The following is a 9,693-nucleotide window of genomic DNA, read 5'->3' on the forward strand; positions in this document are numbered from 1 at the left end:
TATACCCCATGGTACTAATGTGTAACCCAGAATCCTCTACGGACTACGAGAAAAGGATTTACCGGTAGGTAATTAAAATCCTATTTTCAGTTTAATCGCAGCAACTGCTTTTTAGCAGAAATTGTAATCCTTGCTAAATAAGGTCCTAACTCTTGACTAAGACGAGAAAAAAATAAAAATAAAATGTGACTTTGTTTTAATTTAGTCAAATTTTAAGAAATTGACTAAAGCCCCGTACACATAGGGAAGATGTGAGCTAAGCAATCTAGCACAGACCGCTCAGCACACATCTCTTTCCCCCGCTCAGCACACAGCGCGATGAAATGAGCGATCTCACTAGATCTGGCATGCATGCCAAATCTAGAGCCAGCGATAGCTTCGCGCTGGACAGCGCATGGCTGTCGCTGGCACCCTACACACAGAGAGGTCTGTGCTTAATATCTAAGCAATCTAGTCAGATTACTTAGAATTTAAGCACGGCTCTCTCCCTGTGTACCCCCCTTTAGACTAAAGGCGCATACACACGGTGTGACGGGGTGTTGCGGCCGATACTGACTATATTGTGCCCGGAGCCATGTAGTCAGTATCAGCCCTGCCTGCACCCACTATATTTTTATTGCGATGCTGATCCCTTGGGACCATACATCGACATTGGAAGCTTATACACATGCTGTGTGGGCGAAACGGCGGCGTTTGGCCACCGTTTCGTGGGCGCGGTCTGGCCAACGCAGGCGTGGCTGGACCATGCGAGGAGTGGCCCGCAGCGGCTGCGCGACGTCACACGCAGGCACTGCGGCCCGAGGAGCGAAGAGTAGCTCCCGGCCAGCACGCAAAAGCTGCGCTGGCCGGGAGCTACTCTTGAAGTGCAAAGGCATCGCTGCTGTGCGATGGGGGGGACGGAACTGACATGCGGGGCGGACTAGCCCTGTGCTGGGCGTCCCCCCGCATGTCTGAGTTCATGATCGTAGCTGTGCTAAATTTAGCACAGCTACGATCAACTCGGAAAATCGCACCGTGTGTATGCACCTTAAAACTAAATTGAAAGTTCTTGACAAAATTAACACTGCGCCGTACAAGAGTTGCAATAAGATAAATAACAATCCAAATTAATATAAATATGAAAAGGGACAGAAAATAGACATAACTGGGGGCAAAAAGCAAAATGAGAAAATATACAACAAACAGAGATACAATTCTTAGGAGGAGCAGTCTGTGATCACGTGCCATTTTGTTCCCCTACTGTGCAGGGAGTACAATTCCCAGTCTAGCACTTAGTTCCAACCCTGACTTTTGGGGTGATTCAGAGTTGGTCGCAGATTTTGCTCACATGGTGGAGGCCGCCCAGCATGTGAAGGGCTGCCCCGTGATGCGATCGCAAACTAATTGCGATCGCATCAAATAGAGGTAGGACTGACTGCGTAGGCAGGGGTCCTGCCGCCATGTTTCCTATCATAGGAAACACAGGCGACCTCATCGGCCGTCCCCAATAATGGCCATGACACACCTGCGTTTCCCGATCCCCCCCCAACGCGCCACCGCCACCAGACACCCTTCACCTGTCAATCACCATTCGATCGCATCCCAGATGGATGAGATCGCATTGTGAAATGCACACTATGGACGCAGCCGCTGCATGCGAACCAGTGGCTGCATCCATCTCTGAATGAAGCTCCTTATTGGATACCACTTAGCCCCCCCCCCACACACACACACACGCACACATACATACACATACAGTACATCACAGCGCTCAGCTGCCACCTCCTCATCCCAAATTGGACAGTTTTGTGCTCAACATTTAAGCACATTTTCTTGTGCGCATCCAGTATGTGACCAAAAGGTCACAGGATTATGCTTGAATTATTAATGAATATACAACTGTACATATTAGTAGTGGGCTGATTAGTGATGATAGAGAACATTTTTATAAGCTTGAACTACTTATTAAAGAAACAAAGACCTGGTGGGACATATATATCCAAATACCAAAGGATGGCACTGAGGCTTTTTTAGTAAAAAATTTAAGCCTCCATCAAAATATACATACTGCTAGGGTGCCTTCACACTGGCCTAATTATCGCTGTCCCAATATATCTGTCGGCCAGTGTGTACCAACGATATGTCTGTGAACGGGTTAGGTTCGTGTGACCGGCGGTCGGGAGACCGCTGGTCACCATACCAACGCTGGGATCCAGGCTTTTAGATGCCCGGCCGGTGGGGGGGAGGGGGCGAGCGCAACGAAGCTCGCTGCACTCGCCATGCTGACGTGGACACCAACGAGTGGGAATAGGGGAATAGTCCCTGTTAGTAGGCATGTTGACTGTCGGGATTGTGGGAGGGCGGGATCCCGGTGTCAGTTGATCTGACGATATATCTATAATGGTGTGTACACACAGTGAGATTTTTTCTTACGTTTTTGACTATATAGTCAAAATCGTAAGAAAAGTTAGTGCAGATCGTAAGGTGTTATGCCACATGCGATCCCCATTCGATCCCGATGCACGGTCCCGCCAGGTCGGTATCGCAAGAAAAGATAGACTGTGCAGGCAAGTCAGCCCTTGCTAGATCGGTGTACCATCTAGTTAAATCTCACATAAGCCAAAATCGTAAGCACACATAGGGGGTAATTCCAACTCTCTCTGCAAATGTTATATCTGTCCCCCCCTGCAGTGCACATGGTTTTGCCCAACTGCTAAAAAATTTCCTGCTGCAATCAACTTGGAATTACCCCCATAGTCCATATCTCAAGAAAAGTTAGTCAAAATCGGTGGTGCTGGGCTCCGGGGAGATCAGGGGAAATCGAGAAGTGAAAATCGGGCATATCAAGAATCTCACCGTGTGTACATACCCTAAGTGTGTAATCAGCATAAGTCAACGTTTGTGTGTTTGTAAACACCATCCTCGGGACACTACTTTAACAAACATATAGAAAACCAGCATGTAAGAAAAAGTATTATTATGGTATTTAGAGAGAGAATTGTGTTGTTTATTATATTGCAGTCATATCCTGTATGACCATTATTTTCAACTGATGAATTACAGTTATAGTTGATGAATTAGAAAAAGAACCACACTCTATAGTGGTTGAAAAACCCTGACTGATTACTCTACTCTGCCACATACGGTGGCAATCTACCAGAAGTCCTCTCCCCATTCCATTTATTTATGGATGTCTGTTTGGACATCTTTCAAATTACTTGGCACTGGTAACTGCAATTTGTGAAATAAGAGAATGGAGCAGACAATTACCTACAGGAGGGATACAGGAAAACATGCAATGTGTGTTCCTGACGAATACAAGAACAGGTAAAATCACTCTTATTATTGTACTGAGCATTGACAATCACCTAAGTTATGCTGTAGATGAAAGCCCAAAGTCAGTGAGATCTCTCCGTATGTCTCACACACTCCGTTGCATCTGATGTTATGGGTGTGGAGTGTGGACACATCATTGCGACGTTAGAGAAGGGGTGTTGGCACGTCATTGTTTAGACAAACTTGTACTGCAAGAAATGTGCCAGACTTTATATCATACAATCTCGGAATTCATCATGTACAGTAGAACAGCAGTAATGTCCCACCCTACTGGGTTTGAATTTTTTTTATTTTTATCTTTCTGATGGATTTTAAAAATACATCTCCCCTCCAGTGAGCACGATCTTCTTACCTTCCTGTTCATCGAATCTTCCTGTACTGTTATGGGATATTCAGGTTGTCTTTAGCGATACAGTATATGTTAGTGCTGTACAGTCAGTATTACAGGTGCATACCTCCCAACATGACCCTCTCCAGGAGGGACAGAATGTTCTGCTCCTGGACTTACCTCTTAATGTAAGATTGCCATCACCTGTGCTGAAACACCTTTCTTATCCATTTACCTGTTCAAAACAGGTGCCTGCAATCATACATTAAAAGGGAAGTCCAGAAGCAGAGCATTGTGTCCATCCTGGAGAGGGTCATGTTGGGAGGTATGCAGGTGTGTGGGGCCCGCTGCTAGCAGTGCTTTACATTATAGGCTACACAGTGGCGGAACTAGCGAGCGGTGGGCCCAGTTGCGACAAAATGCTTTGGGCCACCTCCCCCATCCCCCTCATCCCATCCGAGTCCAGTCCACCCCCTCACCCCTGGAGAGGATCTGGTGAGGGGGGCCTGCTCAGGGCCAGAGAAATGGAAACCTAGCAACACTGCCGTAACTAGACATTTTAGCACTGTGTGCAAGAAACGGCATCGGAGCCCCACCCCTGCATGCAAAACAGTGGTAGTGCGCGCTGTAGGTGCGCGCAAAAATACATAGGGGTGTGGCTTCGTGGGGAAGGGGTGTGGCCACAAAATAATACCAATTCATAAAACGGTGCACAGTAGTCTCCACTATTCAAATTACGCCACACAGCAGCACCACTGCACCAGGTAGAGACCCTTTTACACCTTACGGCAGACAGATTCCCCTTTTTACACATTACGGCAGACAGCATCCCCTTTTTACACATTAAGGCAGAATGCTTCCCCTTTTTTACACATAACAGCAGACAGCATCCCCTTTTTACACATTACGGCAGACAGCAGCCCCCTTTTTACGCATAACGGCAGACAGCATCCCCCTTTTTACACATAACGGCAGACAGCATCCCCATTTTACACATAACGGCAGACAGCGTGCCCTTTTTACACATAACAGCAGACAGCGTGCTCTTTTTACACATAACGGCAAACAGCGTGCCCTTTTTACACATAACGGCAGACAGCGTGCCCTTGTTACACATTACGGCAGACTGCGTCCCCCTTTTTACACATTACGGCAGGCAGATTCCCCCTTTTTACACATTACGGCAGACAGCATCCCCCTTTTTTACACATTACGGCAGACAGCGTCCCCCTTTTTGCACATTAAGGCAGACAGAAAGCAAGAAAGAAAGCAAGAAAGAAAGAAAGCAAGAAAGATAGAAAGAATTATACTTACTGTCTCCGCTGGCTCAGGCTCCTCGGTACAGCTTCTGGCAGAGATCCCGATTCCCAGGCAGGAGAGAAGGAGGAGGAGGGAGGTGGAGGAGGGAGGTGGAGGAGGGAGCAGCAGCAGCGCTGTGTTATTGGTGGAGGCGCTGCTGCTGCTGCTGCTGTCCCAGTCCTTCACCATAGGCTGTTCTCCGCCGCTGTGAATGCTGGGATGCGCTTCACAGCGTCGGAAGACAGCCTATGGTAAAGCAGAGAGACAGCAGCAACAGCGCCTCAACCTATAACACAGCGCTGCTGCGGCTCCCTCCTCCACCTCCCTCTTCCTTCCTTCCCCTGTGTCCGCTGCGCTCGTCTCCTGTCCAGGTGGCTGTGTGCTGCGGGCGGTGGTTGCAACAGTGGCGGGCCCCAGTGCATCGCACTGGTTGCACTGGCGGTAATTCTGCCTCTGAGGCTACACTAATAACAGCTATCTCTATTTAAAACAGGGTCTGATTTAGAGGTGGATGCCGTGGTGATGGCGGACGCAAGCATAGAAGATGCACTGCTCATGCACCCCAGTTGTTACCACCTGGAGACACAGAACAAATTTGGATGCAGAGGGGGACGTGATTTTCAGTGGGCGTTCCTGGCAGAAGACAGCGGGGTGGCTAGCCAGACACTGGCATGATGCAGGTGTGCCGCTGACAGCACCTGGCTGTAAAGATGCATCACACCGGAAGCCATGTTTAGACATAGAAACCGCACCTGCCTTAGGGCTGGTGTAAGTTTCGATGGACCTTTCAGTGGATATTACAGGGTTGCAGCCGGGGCCGTGCTGTGTGAAAGGATCAGTGTGTTTTCTTTACACCACATTACACCACAGAGGAGCCACTTATACACGTTACACCACAGAGGAGCCACTTATACACATTACACCATAGAGGAGCCGTTTTTACACGTTACACCACAGAGGAGCCGCTTATAAATGTTACACCACAGTACAGATGCTTATACACGTTACACCCGAGTACATCCGCTTATACACGCTACACCACAGAGGAGCCGCTTATTCACGTTACACCACAGAGGAGCCGCTTATACACGTTACACCACAGAGGAGCCTCTTATATACACGTTACACCACAGAGGAGCCTCTTATATACGTTACACCACCGAGGAGCCGCTTATAAATGTTACACCACAGTACAGACACTTATACACGTTACACCCCAGCAGAGCCGCTTATACACGTCACACCCCAGTAGAGCCGCTTATACACGTTACACGCCAGTACAGCTGCTTTTACACATTACACCACAGTACAGACCTTAACCGCCTGGTCTGACCCAACATTAAAAATTATGTAAATATGGAAAAATAAGTATTTTGCATTTCTTTTTTAAATAGACCTCTGAAACTTTAGAAATGAATGTAAGAAAATTGTAAATAAAAGTTGGGAAATCAACAGCAAGGTGTCGGCAGTCATATTAATACTTACCGTATGTTCCCTCTTCCACAAATAAGCAGCCTTGAACCGAACACAGTTGACTGTTTGTTCTCCAGATCCCTCTCCGCTGAGTGGGTCCAGGTACTGTAGTAGGTATCTCAGGAGTGTCAACTGTGCCAGCTCTCACTTTTCTGCATGATGGCGGGGCGTGTGGAGGGTGGTGAGCGGTGTGCAGCTGGCAGCAGGCGGTGAGATGTGAGTGGCGGGCGGCAACTAGTGAGTGGTGAGCAGGGGGCGGTGAGAGGTGAGCAGCAGGATGCAGGCGGCAGGCAGCAGAGAGAGTGACGGTGACTTAATCAGCTCCCTCACTGGTCCGGTACTCTATGCAGCCGCGTAGTCGGCGTATGTGTAGGGCCGGGCCTGGTTGTGATAGAGGAGCCAGCCCGTGAGAGAGGAGCCAGCCCGGGATGAGTAAAGACTGAAGAGGGTGAGGTAAATGTTCAGTGTTTGCCTGCGCCCAGTGTCTGCAATGTGATTTTAATTACACTAGTACCACTACCATCTGCTACAAAATTGGGGCATACACTGACTGGGTAGGGGCCTGTCTGCCTGATAAAATTAGGGGGTGGGCCCACGCTGAAGATTGTTTGAGGAACTTGGGCCCCAAATTGGTGTCTTGCTTAGGGCCCTATGAGGTCTAAATCCGCCTTTACCCACCGCACATCACGGGTGCAGGGCGGCCAAGACAAGAACCTCAGGAACCAAATAACGCCACCCCCTGGTAGGCCTGTGTGCTTTAAATGCCGATTTATAGTCCCAGTCTGCCCCTGGCTTTAGTGACGTAATTCCTGCAGTTCAGGAACGTATACGGATACTCATGAACGACATTGTGTAACAAGTTTTATCCATGTATACAGATGTGTCTTCAATATACACTGAGTGTCTTTATGCCATACTGTGGGAGACACCCAGTGCAAGTAGCATTTTGTGTCTTTCTTAAAATTGTGTATCTTAGTCACATGACAGATGCATCAAAAACCTGCTCATGCTCACAGTCTACCAAAGATGCTAGGCTGCCTCTTTAACCAAACAAGAATTTGTTATACCCACAAACTTGCAGATGAAGCACAATGGAACGTGGCAGGAGGAAAATCCACAGCTGCTCCCATTGGGGGCCTTTTTACCCAAATTCAGACTCAGTCGCACACAGTTTTACAAATGCATTTATCCCAACATGACCCTCTCCAGGAGGGACAAAATGCTCTGCTTCTGGATTTTCCTCTTAATTTGTGATTGCCGGCACTTGTTTTGCACAGGTTAATGGATAAGAAAGGTGTTTCAGCACAGGTGATGGCAATCATAAATTACGAGGGAAGTCCAGGAGCAGATCATTCTGTCCCTCCTGGAGGGGGTCATGTTGGGATGTATGCAAATGTCGCAAGGCCCATTGGCCTGTGTAGCAATGCAGTTTTGTCACATCCAACTTTATTTGTGTGAATAAGACGCACGGGACCTGACACACCAAGAGGAGCTATTTGGCACGACTCAAGCAAAAGTATAAAAGAACACACCTGTTGTATCAAAAATGTCATTGCTGTACCTGTTTCATCATGAAATATATATCTATTGTGTCTGTGAAATGTGTTTAAGCCTTGGCAAATTAGTCATTCTTTTGGATATTTTACTCTAGATGAAATCAATTCTTTTTAAATAGATAATACAACTTTACTTTTTCTGCAAAAGCCAGCCCAGACCAGCTGGATAATTGTTCTGTTTTTATGGCTTACACCATGACAACACGTTATAGTACATTCTACCTCCATCCCTTTTCTTCTGATAATCAGAGCGAACATTTTTCTGTGACCTTGATAACATCCGTTCTTACTGATGCATGTAATATTTTGGTGTAATCATACGCTGGGTGGTGCCTGGCTGCATTGTAGTGAGTGCAGATCCATCACGACCTGTCTGTGTAGTAACAAAGGCAGATACCACATGTAGTTTGTATCTGAATTAATTGCAATCCAGCCTGAGTGTTTAATGTGTGTCTGCTTCTATTCAAGGGCCATCCAAGCAAGCCTAGGTCCTGTCAAGCTCTACAAAAATCTACCAGTTATTTTTCCCTAACATCAATGTTATAATTGAGCACATGTTATTATTATACTTGCAAAATAAATAGCAAGTAGCAACATTATGACACTGTAAATATGGTTCATGTTGGAGGGTGTGTATAAGCACAGTGAATGGTTTGTACAGTGCATCCGGAAAGTATTCACAGCGCTTCACTTTTTCTACATTTTGTTATGTTACAGCCTTATTCCAAAAAGGAATAAATTAATTTCCCCCCTCAAAATTCTACACACAATACCCCATAATGACAATATGAAAAAAGTGTTTTTGAGTTTTTTGCAAATTTATTAAAAATAAAAAAAACTAAGAAATCACATGTACATAAGTATTCACAGCCTTTGCCATGAAGCTCAGAATTGAGCTCAGGTGCATTCTGTTTCCACTTCATCCTTCAGATGTTCCTACAGCTTAATTGAAGTCCACCTGTGGTAAATTCAGTTGATTGGACATGATTTGGAAAGACACACACCTGTCTATATAAGGTTCCACACTTGACAGTGCATGTCTGAGCACAAACCAAGCATGAAGACAAAGGAATTGTCTGTAGTCCTCCGATACAGGATTGTCTCGAAGCACAAATCTGGGGAAGGGTACAGAAAAATATCTGCTGCTTTGAAGGTCCCAATGAGCCCAGTGGCCTCCATCTTCTGTAAATGGAAGAAGTTCGGAACCACCAGGATCTTTCCTAGAGCTGGCCGGCCATCTAAACTGAGCGATCGGGGGAAAAGGGCCCTAGTCAGGGAGGTGACCAAGAAACCTATGGTCACTCTGTCAGAGCTACAGCATTCCTCTGTGGAGAGAGGAGAAGCTTCCAGAAGGACAACCATCTCTGCAGTAATCCACCAATCAGGCCTGTATGGTAGAGTGGCCAGATGGAAGAGCTACTCCTTAGTAAAAAGCACATGGAAGCTTGTGGCATCATATTCAAAAAGATTTAAGGCTGTAATTGCTGCCAAAGGTGCATCAACAAAGTATTGAGCAAAGGCTGTGAATACTTCGGTTTTTTTAATTTTAATAAATTTGCAAAAATCTCAAGAACACTTTTTTTCACGTTGTCATTATGGGGCATTGTGTGCAGAATTTTGAGGGAAAAAATGAATGTATTCCAGTTTGGAATATGGCTGTAACATAACGAAATGTGGAATAAGTGAAGCGCTGTGAATAGTTTACGGATGCACTGTATATGC

The 9,693-nt window shown here is 46.5% G+C and overlaps 1 protein-coding gene across 1 annotated transcript in view; it reads right to left on the minus strand.

Moving 5' to 3' along the window:
* Nucleotides 1–7,566, minus strand: part of LOC135050579 (probable tRNA methyltransferase 9B) — a 50,342-nt gene extending 42,776 nt beyond the window's left edge. Inside the window, exon 1 of the mRNA XM_063957037.1 lies at nt 7,483–7,566. The gene's annotated coding sequence lies outside the window, so the exon portion shown is untranslated. The remainder of the gene's footprint in view (nt 1–7,482) is intronic.
* Nucleotides 7,567–9,693: the final 2,127 nt, after the last annotated feature.

This window comes from Pseudophryne corroboree, chromosome 2 (genome assembly GCF_028390025.1).
Source record: "Pseudophryne corroboree isolate aPseCor3 chromosome 2, aPseCor3.hap2, whole genome shotgun sequence".
Taxonomy (NCBI): Eukaryota; Metazoa; Chordata; class Amphibia; order Anura; family Myobatrachidae; genus Pseudophryne; species Pseudophryne corroboree.